We start from the raw sequence: 18572 nt of genomic DNA, 5'->3' as shown, positions 1-18572 counted from the left end.
AGCCAGTTCTTGCCATGTCAGGCGATTAAATACAGATTAAGGGAGATTTTCGATTTGGAAGGATTAGACATAGCCTTTCATATACCCATTCATTACAATAGATCTCCCCGAACCCCCGAACCGTGATAAAGTCGTCTGGAAGTAGGATGCATGATATAAAAACAAGTTTATCGGACTGAATGAAATAAAATTTTGACGGGAACTGTGGACAAAAAACATGTAGACTTATAAAGAACACTTGTTAAAGAAAAGTATCATATGGTATCAGAAAAATGTTTGACCTTAAATAGTAAAGGATTACAGGTCAAAGACAAGGTCAGACGGGGTTTGAAGTTCTGATGATAAACAGCCATAACACGATTTCCAAGTGATTACTGCGGATAGGAGGCGCGCGAGCGCGAGTGAATGTGTGTATGTGTGTGTGTGTGTGTGTGTGTGTGTGTGTGTGTGTGTGTTCGTTATGTAAGGATACACCGTTAAATCCACCTTCTATCCAGGACCTATTACCGTGAGAGTATATAGATCTATGTTCATGAATAAATCCCCGAGGAACTCTTCAGTAACCTTCATGGTGAGGAAAAAACGGGCTTTTCCTCTCGTTACCAGTTTTTCTCTTCCCCCACTCATTTCTTTTCCGTATTAGGTTTTTCTCAGTGTTCGCCTTTATTTCTATGCGTTTATTCATCTGCCTGATTTTTCTTTCACTCTAATTAGTACTCCTGTTGTTTAGTACTAACTTCTGTCATTTTTCCTTCTGATTCAGTCTGTCTCATTTTTCTTACACTATCTTTCGGATTGCCTTTCCTTACATCAGTCATCCTCTTTCCCTATACCAGTTCTTTCTTCATATCAGTTTTGTTCCTTTCTCTCTCTCTCTCTCTCTCTCTCTCTCTCTCTCTCTCTCTCCATATCAGTTCTTTCCTTTCTTTATATCAGTTCCTTTTTTAATCCATATCAGTTCTTCTCTCCTCATCATTTTTTCTCTCGCCATATAATTTCTTTTCTCTTAACATATCATTTCTTCTCTCTCTCCATATCAGTTTATTTTTCCCTCCAATCATATTTTGTCTTCATGTCAAATTCTCTCTCTCCATATCGGTTTTCTCTTCCATATCAGTTATTATCTTTATCGTATATTGTCTCTAAGTATTGTTTTCTTTATCAGTTTTTTTTCATTCTCCCGAAATCAGTTTTTCTCTCTTTAGATCAGTTTCCTCTCTCTCTCTCTCTCTCTCTCTCTCTCTCTCTCTCTCTCTCTCTCTCTATCTATCTATCTATCTAGCTTTTCCGTCCTTTCAAATAATTTTTTTTTCCTCGTTACCACTTTTTCTTTACATATCAGTTTCTCTCTCCATATCAGTTTTCTGTCTCTGCATATCATTTTTTCTTCCCATATCAAATTTCTGTCTCTCCATATCAGTTTTTCATTCTCTCCATATAGCTTTTTCCGTCAAACCTTATAATTTTTTCTTTCTCCTCCTCTCATTTTTTTTTTCTCTGTCCCTGTCAGTTCTTCATCCTCTCAATATCATTTTTTCTCGCGCACCATTCATTGTTTTCTCTCTCTCTCTTTGCTGGTTTATTGTTTCATATCTCCATATCAGTTTTTATACCATTCCATTAAAGTTGTTCTTTCTTCATTCTCTGCAAATCAGTTTTTTCTCACCGTATCTGTTTTTCTTTAGCCTCATCTATATTGAGTTTTCTTTTTTCACTCTAGATCAGTTTTTCTCTCTCCATATAATTTTTTTCTCTCTTGATATCATTTGCTCTTTCTTCATATCGGTTTTTCTCTCACTCCATATCAGTATTTTCTCACATCGTACCAGTTTCTCTCTCACCATACCATTTTCCTCTCATTCCATATCAGTTTTTCCTGTTTTAATTTTTCTTTTTGCCGTATTACTTTCCTCTCTTATTTAATTTTTATCAATCTTTGTTTTAGTTTATCTTCCAAAATTTACTCCATGATCATTCTCTTTCCCAGTATTTGTTCTCTTTCTCCTTGAATGAAAGATATTTCTTTTCCGTATTACATCTTTATTCGCACAAGTTGTTGTTGTTGTTGATTAACCCCAATCGGTCATAATCAGCCACAGGCAAGCAACCACCCCTGCAGGACCGTCCCGTATAGTGAACCGATAATCCTTTGCTGCTGACAGCACCTCGCCACAGCGAGGTGAGAGGAGAAGTGTGGAGATTTTTTCCGAGGTGGATGCCGCATTTGCTTCTTTCCACAAGGTTAACAGGGGCACCATAGTATTCTCCAAATAACCCCGTTAATTGACTCTCTGGTTACCACCCAACATATTCAATGGTTACCGATGATAAAGGAAACAATTTGCTTTGTCAATCAGTGGATTGCCAAGTGAAGAGGAAAAATAATTGGTGATGGGAAGAATGGGAGAGTCAGGGAGAGAAGGACTGGCACAGAAAGAGAATAATAGACATAAGTGAAGAAATATGCTGCATTACCTTAAGTGAGTGGATGTTTGGCGTCCCCACCTACCACCATGACACTCAGTGTAATGTCATCTGAAATGGAAAGGAGAATAATGAAAAGTGACAGGAAGGAAATGGAGCAGTTGTTAGAGAAGAGGGTAGGCACAAAATCAAAATAATGAAAGTGATGGAAGAAGTAGACAGCACTACATCAAGTGAGTGGATATTGGTCGCCATCATCTGCCATGTTTCACGCCAATAACGACACTAAGTAAAGAATAGGACACATATAAGAATGAAGTAAAAGTAAGTAGATCCAAGTGATTTTATACGTATGTATTTACGTATGCATGTATAAAAGCATGAATGTATTAGTACAGTTTCTCACTCCTCTCTCTCTCTCTGCTCTGCTCCCATTTCCCGTTCTCCTGCATCTCAGTTTCACTTCATTCTTTCTCTGTAATCCCTTCCCCTCAATTCCCTTCTCTCCCTCTCCTTATCTTTATTTTCTGTCTTGTCTTTTCACTTCCTTCTCGCTTTGCTCTCACCCTTTACTTCCTTAATTCTCTTAACTTCATTTACGTTCTTCCTCTTTCCCTCCTCTATTATTTTCTTTCTCCCAACGTCTTCCATGCTCTTTCTTTTTCTTCCTATCTCATTTCAGTTTCACTTCCTTTTCACTCTACACTCCTCTTTCCATCACCTCATTTCCCTTACCTTACCTTTTTCCTTGCACTTCCTTCTTTATTCCTCGTTCCTTTCACCCATTCACCCAACCAACTACGACGACAGAGCTTCACTAAGTTCCACTTCTCCCTATTATTCACACCACTACTTTTCAAATTCTATCAATATGTATCTAGCTACACACACACACACACACACACACACACATATATATATATATATATATATATATATATATATATATATATATATATATATATATATAATCTCATCAGCCGTTTGAGTGTCCACTGCAGGACCGCCCAATCCCTACTAAACTGGGGACGATACAGCCAATGTATCTCTACCAAGTGGCTTAGGCTATCTAGTAGAAATTGTATGTAGGGTAAGAAGTGCTTGTAAGTGTAATTGTTGTGTTTGAGTGGCACTGGATGTGTGTGTAGTCTGTGAACCAAGTGTAATCGGCCCGCGCAAGCCGACTGGGTTCAACCACAGCACCCCCTGTGTTCGCCAATGCAGTACATGGCCAGAAGAACGCTCCCAAAGCTTATTAACCTGGCGGGGCGCGAACCCTCGTTCTTAAGTGTACGAAAAAGCTCATTTTCCCACTGCACCACACACACACACACACACACACACACACACACACTCACATATATATATATATATATATATATATATATATATATATATATATATATATATATATATATATATATATATATATATATATATGTGTGTGTGTGTGTGTGTGTGTGTGTGTGTGTACACACACACACAACATATATATATATATATATATATATATATATATATATATATATATATATATATATATATATATATATATATATGTGTGTGTGTGTGTGTGTGTGTGTGTGTGTATAAAACCTATAAATCAATCAATCAATCTATCTGTTCTCATAATCTATGAATCAATCTATCTGTCACTCAGTCAATCAATCTATCTTCCTATCTAACTATCTATCTATCTATCTAGAGAGAGAGAGAAAGAGGCATACGAACACTATCTATCTATCTATATACCTAGGCTGCTTCCCCCAAGGAAAGGGAGGTAGCCAAGACAGGACGACACACTCCCCATTTACTCATCCATTCAAACACATTCATTCGCATCTAAGCCCCAAAAGGGAGAACGGACAGATCCTCACCGCACCACACCGCACAAGGGTCAACTGCGCAATGCAATCAGTGACATCCGCAGCAGGGCCCGACAGCAGAGATTGTTTACCCCTGCCACATCATAACAGACCCATCCCCTTACCCGCACCTGACCTGACTAGCTGATCAGACCAAATGCGGGAGAATATCCCCTCAGGGCTGCATCATCACTTATTCATTCACAATGTCTCTCCATTTATTTCTGTCACACACAGCCACTCTTCCTTGCTCAACAGACATCCCTCTCGCATCCAGCGCTCTCTTCACACTGTCCATCCATCCTATTCGTGGTCTTCCTCTCAGCCTTACACCTCTCACATCAGATCGAGTTATCTTTTTCACCAATCGCTCATTATCCATTCTCTCCATATGCCCAAACCATCGCAACACCCTCTGCTCAACTCTAGCAGCCATCTCCCGAACAACTCCAGTTCTCCTTTGCACTTCATCATTTCGCACTCGATCCATACGCTTCACTCCACACATACTCCTCAGACACCTCATCTCCATTACATCCAAACTTTTCCTCTCAGCTACACCCATATTCCATGTTTCAGCCCCATATAACGCAGTCGGTACCACAACACCCTCATACAGCCTTCTCTTTACATCCATTCTAATCGAACGACATCTAAACACTTTATTCATTCCTCCCAACGCCTTTACTACTTCATTTATTCTAAACTTCACTTCTGCATCTGTTCTTCCATCCACAGCAACATGTGACCCTAGATATTTAAAACACTCTACCTCCTCAAGCAACTCGCAATTCAAAACTATATTCATCCCCCTACCATCTACCAACCTCCTACACTTCATCACTTTACTCTTATTCTCATTTACTTTCAGTTTCCTCCTTTCACACACCCTTCCAAACTCCTCTACCAACTGTCTCAATCTCTCCTCTGAATCAGCCACCAGTGCAGTATCATCTGCAAACAGCAGCTGCTTCAGATTCCACTCTCCACCATCAACATTCACCAGACTCAGACCTCCACCTAAAACTCTTGCATTCACCTCCCTTACAACACCATCCATATAAATATTTAACAACGAAGGCGACATCACACATCCCTGTCGCAGCCCCACTCTCAGGGGAAACCAATCACTCACAGTATTTCCCACTCTTACACACGCTCTACTATTTACATAAAAACTTTTCACCCCTTTTAGTAACCTACCATCAAGTTCATACAATCTTAAAACAGTCCATAAAGCCTCCCTATAAATTCTATCATACACTTTCTCTAAATCCATAATGCCCAAAACACATCCTTGCCTTTCGCTAAATACTTTTCACACACTTGTCTCACAGCAAACACCTGATCCACGCATCCCCTCCCTCTCCTAAAGCCACACTGCTCATCACCAATCACTCCCTCTGTACCCTCTCTAACTCTCATAATTAACACTCTACCATACACCTTACCTACAACACTCAACAGACTTATACCCCTAAAGCTAGTAGGTTCATACTTATCACCCTTGCCTTTATACAACGGGACCACACAAGCACTTGCCCAGTCAATTGGCACTATACCTTTCACAAAGCACACATTCAACAATCTTACTAACCAGTCAACAATAGTCACTCCACCACCCTTCAGGCATTCCACAGCACATCCATCCATACCTGCAGCTTTCCCTGTTTTCATTTCCTTTACTACCTTCTCCACTTCCTCCTTCGTGATCAAAGAATCATTCAACTCTCCCAACACATTTATTCCTTGCACCCTTCCATCCGCCACCATCTCAGCCACCCTTTCCTCCTCTACATTTAACAATCTTTCAAAATACTCTGCCCATCTCATCCTTACTGCATCCATTTCAATTAACCCTTCCATCCTCTGATTTTACTCGTTCTTCCTTCCCAGAGTCTCCCTTTCGCACCCTTTTCACCTCCTTCCAAAACATTTTCTTATTCTGTTGAAAATTCTCTGTCAGCCGCCTACCCCACCTCTCATCTGCTGCAACTTTTGCATCACGCACAGCCGTTCTCGCCCTATTCCTCTTTTCCTTATACCTTTCATATGACATCTCATCCTTCCTCTGCAGCACACTTCATATGCATGTCTCTTCTCAGCCACAGCCATACTTACTTCCTCGCACCACCATTCACTTCCTTTTCTTACACCACCACCCACACGTCTCACACCACACACCTCTTCTGCATGCCCCACCACAGCACTCTTAAACAACTGCCATTCCTCCTCCACGTTGCCATTTTCCCGATCTTTCACTGTGTTCCACTTATTTTCAATTTCTCCCGATACTCTATCTTTTTCTCTCTTTTATCCAACTCACTCACTTTCAAAACCTCCCTGCCACACCTAACCCTCCTAGCTCTCACCCATCTCTTACCTACTCTTAACTTTCCCTCCACCAGGTAGTGGTCAGACATACCTCCACCTTCCCCTCTCAGAATTCTCACATCCAACAGTCTTCCTATTACATTCATAGACACAACCACATACTTCATCAAAGCTCTATCAACAACCCTTCCACCCTCCTGTCTCACCTATGTATACTTATATCTTTCTTCTCAAACAGCGTATTTCCAATCACCATCTCTCGCTCAACACACATCGCTACCATTCGTTCCCCATTTTCATTTCTTCCAGGCACACCATGCATACCAACTACACCTTCAACTGCTACATTTCCCACTCTAGCATTCAGATCTCCCATCATTATCACATCCAAACCTCTGCAGACACTCATCAACATCATTCCAGAAAGACTCCCTCTCTTCTTCATCCCTTTCACTACCAGGCCCATATGCACTCACAAACACCCACAACTCACATTCAAATTTCGCTTTCACCCACATCAGTCTCGATGACACCTCCTTCCATTCAATCACACACTGCTGTACTTCCGGACTCACTAACAAGGCCACACCTTCTCTTGCCCTTCCTCTATCAACACCTGACAATCTTCCATTCACACTTCCAAACATAGACTCACCTTTCCCTTTCATCTTCGTTTCACTCAGAGCTAACGCATCCAACTTTCTTCTCACAAACATTCTCCCAATCTCCTCCCTTTTAGCCTCAATCGTACTACATCCACACACATTCATAGACCCAATCTTCAGGGTATGGGGATAACTCCATCCCCCATCCCTTTCTCTGGCCTGTCTCTTTTTAGGAACTAAAAAACAGAGGAGGGGGTCCCTAGTCCCCTCACCCCGCCCCTTTTAGTCGCCTTTTACGACACGCAGGGAATACGGTGGCAGTATTCTTCCTAACACAACCTGGCCACAGAGTAGTAATACCACCCCATAGTGCGGCCAGAGTGTGTCCTCCCCGCTACAGGGGATATGTAACTGAGAAAGACAGACAGACAAACAGACATGTAATGAAGATGACCTTCCAGTTAGCCAGCCACTGAAACATATTCAGAAGCTTATAGGCAGATAAACACACACACACACACACACACACACACACACACACACACACACACACACACACACACACACACACACAAACACACACACGCACTTCATTATGATGACATCTTTGTTATTATATTCAAACCTCGACAAAACGATTTTCAAACATTCTGGTTCTTTCTACTGATCTTAACCCATACCAGAAAGTTTCTGAGCTATATACAAATAAGCAAATGCAGACAAGCGGTAGGCGACGATCGGCAGCTCTAAGCGTACCATGCTTAGTCAGCGACCGAAAGTGAGTTTCGACAATAAAAGTAATTTTCTATATGGAGGTGCTCCAGTGTAACATTCCACCCAAGAATCATGGCTTAATAATCTTAGGAGCCTTAAGGTTTCGCGCAAGCAAGGTCGTAATTTTAGCGCTTTTCATATTCTCTGTACTTGATTACCTTTGACCCCTGACTTGGAGGATACAGGCAACTTCTGGGTGGCGCTACCAGCGACTGCAAGTGAGTTTCTACACTGTCATTTTTGTATGGAGGTACTCCAGTGACATTCCATCCAAGAATCATGGCCCTGGCTTAATAATCTTCGCAGACTTAGAATTTCGAGCAAGCCTGGTCGTGATTTTATCAATTTTCACCGTCTTTTGTGTAGCCGTGGCCACATACTAAAACCTTGTGTTAAAACGGCAGATAACGGACAGACTTATATGGTAAAGGAAATAGTGCTCGCTCTATATAAAGTGTTAGTGTTGACACACGATTAAACAGTACAATGCGTCTGGTGCTAAGGAGGGCCTGAATGTGTGATAATTGTATGAAAACTAATGTATGAATGTTTTAAAGAGAGTATAATAGACAATGATCAATGTTTGTGGATGTTGTGTCACAACTATCCAGACTAATGAAACTGCACCTCGATAAAAGCGACATTTTGTCGACTGGACACCCGCAACACCGCTATTTCAATTATCATGATACAAGATATGCATTCATTATGCAAATACAGTACTCCGCGTGATCCATCAGTATGATCACTGCACAACATATTCACACAACAAGCCAATAGCTGTCCAACACTCAAAGTAGCTATAATTCTAGCAACAGGACATCTACTTATACCAAGGTTTGCGAATATAATGATTTTTTTTTCTCTCAAAATAAAACAGACTGGATAATGCACAACATGGCATGACTTGTGTCACATGCATTATCATGAATCATATATGGTTACTTTGGTTCAGCCACAAAAATGTTACAGCAGTTGAGTTTCACACTCACTAGACTCAGGTGAACCACATTTCGAGACACCAGACATCACACCTTCTAACATTTATGCTCATTTACAGCTGGTCACCTCACTGTATGACGAACATTAAAAGTACAACTTTCATCCAATACACGTTATTGGATACGGAGTTACTGATCACCTCAAAACATCTGTTTAATCACACCCTTCATGTTTCTAAACGAAACACTAAGTTTCGATTCATGGGACCCCAGTACCTGTACCCCCTTCCCTTCATTCCACCTCGCCTCACAGTCATCTCCTATCAAAGAAACATTGGGATCCAATGGCATTACTATATGTTTTTCTTTTTACCTCCCACTATATATACGTGGCAAACACTTGTATTTGCAGACAGAATATGACTTGTTAGAACATTGCTTCTGTGGGTACTAGATACTGTACCGGAAGGGAAGTCCTGCCAGGTCTGCCCATTCACTTACAGTTACTTCGATGTAAACACTAAACAAACACAGTGGTGCCACATTTCACCAAACATACCACCCTCTGTACTCGTTATAAGTGGAGGTAACTGTACAAGATATTATCCGGCAAAGCTGAGGTTAACGAAAATAACTGGAACAGCAATGGTGAACTAATAAATCAGAAACAGCTTAGGTGAACGACATTCTTCGAAATGCTAGATATTACTGATTAACAGGTAAGTGGAATGGAGTTAACAAAACACACTAGACGTTAACCGTATTATTTGCAATAGTTAGAGGGAATGCTACTATTTGAAACCCTCAAGGATAAAGATATCAACATATTCAGCTGAGGTGAACGATATAATCTGAGAAAGCAAGGGTGAACGATATTAGCTGAAGCTGCCTAAGTAAACAATATTCTGATACAGCTAATGATAAAATTATTTCAAACAGCTATGATAAACGATGCAGTCTGAAACACTGAACGCTAATGATTTTTTTTCAAACAACGGATACAATCCATATTATTTAAAATCGCTAATGTGAATGATACTGTCTGGCAAGTTATGTGAAAGTATCTGAAAACCTTGGAGACATCGTCACCGAAATCATCTGAAAATCCGCGCTGAAAAAAAACAAAACTAAAAAAAGAAAAAAACACCCACAGTAACCTTATTGTCTGACACATATGACGAGAACAAAATTACCAAAATCAGCCGTGGTGAAGGAAACAACATGAAACAATCAAGGTGAATGAGATTATATGAGGCAGCCTCAGTGAACAAAGTTATATGAAACAGATGTGAACGAAATTATACAAACGAAAATATCAGACACTGCCATATAGACTATGATCTGGGAGGCAGGCGAGGTTTATGTGCTCTGACCTTTCGACTCAGCATATATATATATATATATATATATATATATATATATATATATATATATAATCTGAAGTAACCACAACGTACAAAGTTACGAAGAAGTGAACGAATTCATGTGAAAGAAATTGTCTGAAATGTTAAGAAAATGCCTTAAAGAAGGGCGAACTTATTTGAAAAGATCGAACTTACCTGGAGAAGAAGGAAAATCTTTTATTATAATATTGAAGTTATTGGACAGAAGAAACTGTTTGAGAAGAATGAAATTATCCTGAAGAGAAAGTAACCTGAAAAAGAACAAATTTATATAAGACAAGGCAATTATTTGATACAACGAATTCGTCTGAACGGTGAACGAAATTTGAAAAAGAACATCACAATCTGAGAAGAACAGACAAATCTAAGAAAATAAATAAGAAATTACCAGTGGAAGAGAAACGAAAAAAGAAAAAAAAAGAAAACTGGGAGATAATTGGTTCTCAGACAGCGGAGTGAGAAGCTTTGGAGAGAGAGAGAGAGAGAGAGAGAGGGGGGGCGGGGGTGAGCCAATATGACAAGTAATCCTATATGACACGGCAATTATCAAACCTCTCAGAACAAGGGTGCCTTTTATTTTTCCTTCCGCCAGACGATTTATTTCGTTTACGACGCATTCCCTCGTCGTTATTATTGTTATTATTATTATTGTTATTATTACTATGATTATTACAACTACTACTACTAGCAGCAGTAGTAATAGCAGTAGTGGCAGTCATTCTTCCGTCTTGGAGTGTCGGTGATTCACTGTTTTATATACCTTCCCAGCAACTTGAAGAATTCGAGTCTGATTCCTGGGCTAGTCAGACTCTTGAATAAAGTTCGTTACTCCAGTGTTCCTGTTCACCCAGGAGTGAAAGTGGGGACCTGGGTATAAATTCGACTGTCGCGTGCAGAAATCGACCAGAAGACTAAGATATGTTTAGAGTTTCCGTGCTTTAGATTCATGTGCTACTGTCAGACTATTGTATTAAGCTTAGTAAAGAGTCTCACGCGTTTCAGTCAGTGGCATATATATTTTAACATTATTACCCTTTGACTTATTATTTTAATTAACATTATCATTGCTTGGGAAAAGTATACTACTAGTGATGGTCTTAGTGAAGGATATGGTTTGTAACTCCTCAGTATAAAAAGAGGAGGGGGGGGGGTGGAACAGATGTACATAGCCAAATTGTTACACCCTCAATATCTCCATAATTTGTCAATGGATAAAGGAGGTGATCGCCGCCATGTTAAGGTCGTTTCACACCGGATGCGATGCTAGCTATGCTGGGGATGGGAAGCGGCGTGGCTTTCAATTACTTGTGTTGTTTTGAGTGAGGCTGTTCAGACTTAATGCGATTCGATGTAACGGTGACGTGTGGCATAGCTTTCCAGATCGCCGCCTCAGCGATTTTTCTCGACATAGCTTCCGTCATGCATGCGCACTGTAGTGCTTCAGGAGTCAGTTGCCACAGCACACCAGTCTGTCCTTCGCACTTAAGGACTGCCTGTAGTTTGTATCTTGTTTCTGGGTGTCTCGCTCAAGCGATAAAGAGGTGGCTTGCAGTCCTACCGCACCCTAGTTCATATCCCTGTTGGGGCGGGGAACAGTTTAAGGATTTGAATTTCATAAAATCAGACTTAAGTGATCTACCAGAAGACCCGCCGACATGTAAAAATACACCAGTCCTGTATGAAACAGTCCTTGCATGTATTCAATATGAACGGTGGGTGTTAGTCCCGAAGTGGTGACATGTAAGAGGGCTGCTGGCCCTTGGGAGCAGTCTGTGAAGCCTATGCCCAGAGTCAGACACATAAAAAAAAAATGAATAAATAAAGTCACTGATAAGACTTCATTAAACTGCGTGGGTGACACTCTAAAGCCGTGTTTTTGTCGTCCAAGCTGGAGCTTGGGATTCGAAGCGCTGTCTTGGGGCGCTTGATTTGTCCGCAAAAACAGTCTAGGATAAGTAGAACCGAAAAATTACACTCGCCAATCGCAATGTAAACAGAGGGGTTCGCCAAAGAAAATCATCTGGCGAATATACAATTAACACGTAGCCCCTATTTGTGCTGAACTGGCCCCATATGTTGATAATATCAGCCACCTGTACCCTAATTTTATGTATATCGTGCTAATTTCATGATATTTATCACTTATTTGTCCTTGCTCGCCATTCTCACTCTCTCCAAGCTGCACCAAGACTGCTCCCGACCACGACTGGGTGAGATACGAAGACGGTCTTGGTTTCGATGGCAAATGATTGGGTCGGCTTCGTATCACTTTGGCCGACAAAAACGCCGCAGCTTGGTTTCACCGAAGATGGCTTCGAATTCAATCCATCATCTTTGACGACAAAAACTCGGATCAAAATAGTGTCTGAATTCTTCCTCATCACCTGAAAGTCCTTGAAAGAGGCGATGGTATTCTGCCAGCTTTAATCTTTTCACATTTGCCTCGTACTCATCTCTTTTTAATTTTCTTGGTAATGGCTAGAGTGAGCAATAATTATGGCCATTATAATAGCTCTTCCTCCTCCTCCTCCTCCTCAGACCACTCGGTATTGTCCCCCATGGCTTAAGTTAAATAACTTATCGCAACGTCCGTAATGTAACTTGCTGACATCGCTTATTGTGTGAAGTCTCACCTTAAGCACCGCGAGTGTACGACTGCAGGGTAGTTAGCATCGTATCCTTTATGCAGCTTTAAAACAAAGCTGGAATCTAAGTGGCAACTCGAAGGCGTTGCTTGAATAAGAGCTAAGGTAAAGGAACAAGATATTTCAACTGTCAAAACTTTTTTTTTTCTATTTCCAAAGCTTTTTTTTATATATCTGTGTCACCTGATGATGCAGCTGGGTCACTTGCTGCGTGGTACTATATAAGTGAAAAGACCGTGAAATTAGGAAAGGCTTATGATGGTGGTGTTATTATTGTAACCTGAAAATGGCCAAATGTACAGAAATTAATATTGGGGTTTGTTGTTATGGGTTAGTTACAGTATCAATTTACCCCATTCTAGAACAACTGTGAGATTTTGTCTCAGTATTTCAGACGTCACCTAACCATTCCCAGGAAATACCAACAGAGAACAGACTGATAATTGGAGGCAGCAGTCACATGAGTTCTGGATAATAATAATTTAAATCTGTTGTTGATTAGTGCAATGTAATGTAAAAGTAACGTATTTGTAAATGAGCAGTGTTGTCAAAGGTGATTGTATGTAGACCTAATTACAGTAGGTGGTATCTGTGTTTCCTTCATTCTTTCCTTGTCCTGCCTACGGGTGACTTTACACTCCCTCTTCTGTCTTTCTTTCCTTCATTCTTTCCACTTCCTTCAGCCTGTGGGTGACTCTACACTGAGTGACAAGCCAAATGGTTTCCTGTGCACCAGGAAACCATTTACTACGCTGGGTGGTAACCATATAACCAAAGTTGGGCGCCTGGTGGTTTAGTGGGTAATTAATGCGCTCCAATCGGATTGAGCCCGGTGAAGGTTTATATCCAAGGGATGGTTGGGGTTGACTGCTCATGTAATGCCACTCAGGGATGAGTTAGGCTGGTCACTCTCATCTTAAATGTCGGGACCAACTGCCTAGCCCTGGGCTCCTACGCTCCTCATGGGGCAATGTAGGATTGGATGATGGATTGATGGATGGATGGTATCTGTGTTTATCAGTTTGTCTGTCTATCTGTCTGTTTTAAATACGCTGTTTATTCATTCATCTGTGTATACGTCTATATCGATCTCAGCGAAGTGCTAGTAACTGTGGTGGAGTAACTGAATGATAAAAGTAGTTGCACAAGTGAATGATTCTGCTAGTGACTAAGGCTGTAATGGCATGACTGAATAATTGATAATGATGTAATTATAATTTTCTGACACTAGAACACATCAAACGAATAGCCTGTAATCACATGCTAATGACTTTAGTTTAAGTACGGTATGAATATGTTTGGGTTCTACTATATATATATATATATATATATATATATATATATATATATATATATATATATATATATATATATATATATATATATATATATATATATATATATATATATATATATATATATATATATATATATATATATATATATCTATATATCTATATATATATATATATATATATATATATATATATATATATATATATATATATATTTATATACCGTGTGTTTGTGTGTGTGGGTGTGTGTGTGTGTGTGTGTGTGTGTATTAAGCTAGGAAGAAGGCACCAAAGGCCACTAGCCCACAAACTGTTCCATCCAAGAGAAATAAAAAATAAAAGAGAGAGCCAAATTCAAGATCCGATCATTTCGAGATGCCTGGACATACTGTTTTTGAAAGACTGGAGATCATAGCTAGCAGGAAATATAGAGAGAGGGAGACAGTTCCAGAGCTGACATGTTACATAAATGAAGGCCTGGGAGTGACGGTTAACTCTTGCATTAGAGAGTTGGACAGAAAAGGGATGAGAGTTTGCTGCTAGAAGGGTGCTATGCACCCATCGTAGAGGTGGAGGAATGCAAGCAGACAGTTCAGAGGAGCAGTCACCATTAATGTAGTGATAGAAAAGAGATAAAGATGCAACAGTGCAACAAAGAGACAGAGGTTGAAGGGAGCCAGTAAGAGGAGGAGAGTTAATGAGATGAAAAGCCTTTGAATCTTCCCTTTTGAGAAGAGCTGTATGTGGGGAGCCTTCCCACACATGAGAGTTGTATTCTACACAGGGGGGGATAATACCCATGTATTGAGTCAACAATTGTGCAGGGGTGAAGAAGGAACGGAGTCGGCTTAGCACATCTAATCACTTGGAAGCAGGTTTTACAGGAGATGTAATATGATCTTTGCAAGGTAAGGCCCGAGTGAATAAAACCCCAAGCATGTTCAAGGATGATGCAGGATTAAGCTGAATATTATAAAACATTAATGGGTACACCTGTGGAAGATTTTGTCATGTTGATAGGTGTAAGAACTGAGTCTTTGATGCATTAAAAACAACAAGATTATTTTTACCCCAGTAAGAGATACGAGCCAAGTCAGACATTAGGTGTGCAATGGCCTCATCCCTTTTTTATTGATGTAATTACTGAGTTGGACGTTGCGGGAACTGAATGGAAAGGTGAAGGGTGGAGTCATCAGCATACGAGTGGATAGGGTTAGATGTACAGCTTAGAAGGTCACTGCTGAATAAAAGGAAGAGAGTCGGTGATAGGACAGAGCCCTGAGGAACACTACTGTTGATAGTTCTAGAAAAACGATGGCCTCTACAACAGCAGCTATAGAATGACCAGAAAGGAAGCTAGAGATGAAGGCACAGATAGAAGGATAGAAACCGTAAGAGGGCAGTTTGAAAATTAAAGATTTATGCAAGACTCAATCGAAAGCATTTGAGATGTCAAGTGCAATGGCAAAGCTTTCGCCATTGTCCCGAAAGGAGGATGACCAGGAGTCTGAAAGGTAGGTGAGAAGATCGCCAGCGAAGCGTCCCTGACGGAACCCATACTGACGATCAGAAAGAAAGTTGTGATAGGAAAGATGCTTTAAAATTTTTCTATTAAGAATTAACTCGAAAACTTTTGAGATACAAGATGTTAGAGCACTTGGCTGATAATCAGAGGGTTGGGAATGGTCACCTTTCTTTGGGACTGGCTGAATGAGAGCAAACCTCCAGCAAGAAGGAAAGGTACAAGTTGACAGACAAAGGAGAAAGAGTTTACCTAGGTAGGGTGTATGCACAGAAAAACAGTTCTTGAGGACAACAGGAGGGACTCCATCAGGCCCATGTACCTTGTTAGTACTGAGGCCAGTGATGGCAGTAAATATATCAACTGAAGAAATTTTAATATCACCCATGAGGAAGTCAGAGGGGGGGAAGTGATGGAGGAACAGCACCGGAATCGTCTAAGGTGGAACTAGAGGAGAAAGTCTGAGCGAAGATATCTGCTTTATCAGTAGAAGAAATTGCTACAGAACCATCAGAGGAGAACATATATAGAACATAATTATCTATCTCTCTATCTCTGTATCTATCTATCATCTATCTATCTATCTATCTATTATATATATCATCATCATTATCATCAGCCGTTTGAGTGTCCAATGAAGGACCGGCCTATCCAGACCGAAGTGAGGACGATACAGCCCATGTGTCTCTACCTAGTGGCTTAGGCTGCCTGGTAGAGATTGTATGTAGGATGGGAAGTGCTTTTAAGTGTAATTGTACTGTTGTAGTGGCTTCGGATGTGTGTGTAGTCTGTGAACCAAATGTAATCAGCTCACGCAAGCCGACTGGGTGCAAGCATACTTTATAGAATGCGACACAAGTTCAACCACAGCACCCCATTATGTTCGCCAAAGCAGTACTTCGCCGGAAGAACGCTCCCAAACTTTATTACCCTGGCTGGGCGCGAACCTTCGTTCTTCCATGTACGAAAAAACACACTTTACCATATATATATATATATATATATATATATATATATATATATATATATATATATATATATATATATACACACACACACACACACACACACAAAGTTTACCCCAGGCTGTTTCAAGTTGCCCTGTTTCTCAGGTAAATATTGGCAGATGACATGCTATCACAAATATTTATATAAATCTGAGACAAAAGTGTTTTCGCTTATTTTGTTATAAGTGTAATAAATAGACATATTTCCCTATTTCCAAAAGAAAATCCGTATGTTATACCTTTAATGAATGATGCAGTGAGGAAAAATATAATAAACTGTCATAGCTAGACCCGATGTAGTTGTGACACACACACACACACACACACACACACACACACACACACACACACACACACACACACACACACACACACACACACACACACACACACACAATTACTCACACACACACACACACACACACACACACACACACACACACACACACACACACACACACACACACACACACACACACACACACACACACACACACAAATACGCACGTACATATACAATAAATAAACTTTCATACACACACAATAGACATAGATTCACACATCCACATACATACTCTGCTTCACTCCCCGCTTCGTACTGAAGAAGAGCTTTTCAAACAATATCCATTGTCCATATCCTTCTCCCATCTCTCCTTCGTATAATTTCCTCATCCATCTATCATGAATCTCGTTTATTTTACTCATCCCTGAAAGTTTTCTCCCTCTACCCTCTTTACCCTTCTATCACTAATTTCCTCCCTCTGCTTTTCTTATCATTCTCCTCCCTCCTACTTCCCTCCCTGTACGTCCTTGATCTTTCGATTTCCATTTTTCTCCTTCCACTTTCCTTATCCGTGTATAATATTTCTCCTACATTTTTCATTATATTTCTCATCCCACTAAATCCTTTCTCCTCCTACACTCCTCCTCCTTTTATCAATCCTTCATAATTTTTCCTCACCATTTTCCTCTCTCTCGACTTTCCTCACCATTTTCCATCCTCTGCTTTCCTCATCATTTTCCTCCCTCTACTTTTCTCACCATTTTCCTCTCAATACTTCCCTCACAATTTTCCTCCATCTACTTTTCTCACCATCTCCCTCCCTCTACTTTCTTCACAATTATCCTCCCACTACTTTTCTTACCATATTAGTCCCTTTGCTTTTCTCATCGTGTTCCTTCCTCTAATTTCGTCACCATTTTCTCCCTCTATTTTTCCAGCTCTACTTTTCTCCTATCTACTCCCATCACCATTTCCATCCTTCTACTTTCCTCCTCCCTCTACCACAACTTTCCTCCCTGTAATTCTGCCTTCCCAACACGCCTTCCTTACAACTACTGGGATGGCTGAGGTGTAATCGGAATCGTACTCGGCCTGCAGCTTACAGGACCCGGGTTCGATTTCCGGACAGACCACAGGAACTTTGACTTCCTTTGCCCCACTTTGTTTGCACCTATAGCTGAAACCATTATTTGGATTATAAAGCACGGGTAGCCTGTAGTAATCTGGAAAATTTTGGGAGGTGTTTTCTTTGTCAGTCAAACACTTCTCTACGTGCTGGAGAGGGATGCCATCTTGTGATGGCACCGACATGACCAGGCGTTAGCGTTGCCCGGTAATACAAACGCCACTCAGTCTCCTCCCGTCCTTCACAATGAGAATAGTGGACTGAGGAAGAAGGGTAACTTTGGCTTGCAGTCCACCTGGTTCACTTTCGGATGAGCCTGGAGTTGCAGCTACTAGTACCCCAACAGGT

The sequence above is a fragment of the Coenobita brevimanus genome, chromosome 5, assembly GCF_032717465.1.
Source record: "Coenobita brevimanus isolate Jiangsu-jjx chromosome 5, ASM3271746v2, whole genome shotgun sequence".
NCBI lineage: Eukaryota > Metazoa > Arthropoda > Malacostraca > Decapoda > Coenobitidae > Coenobita > Coenobita brevimanus.
Note: the sequence above shows the minus strand (reverse complement) of the source record.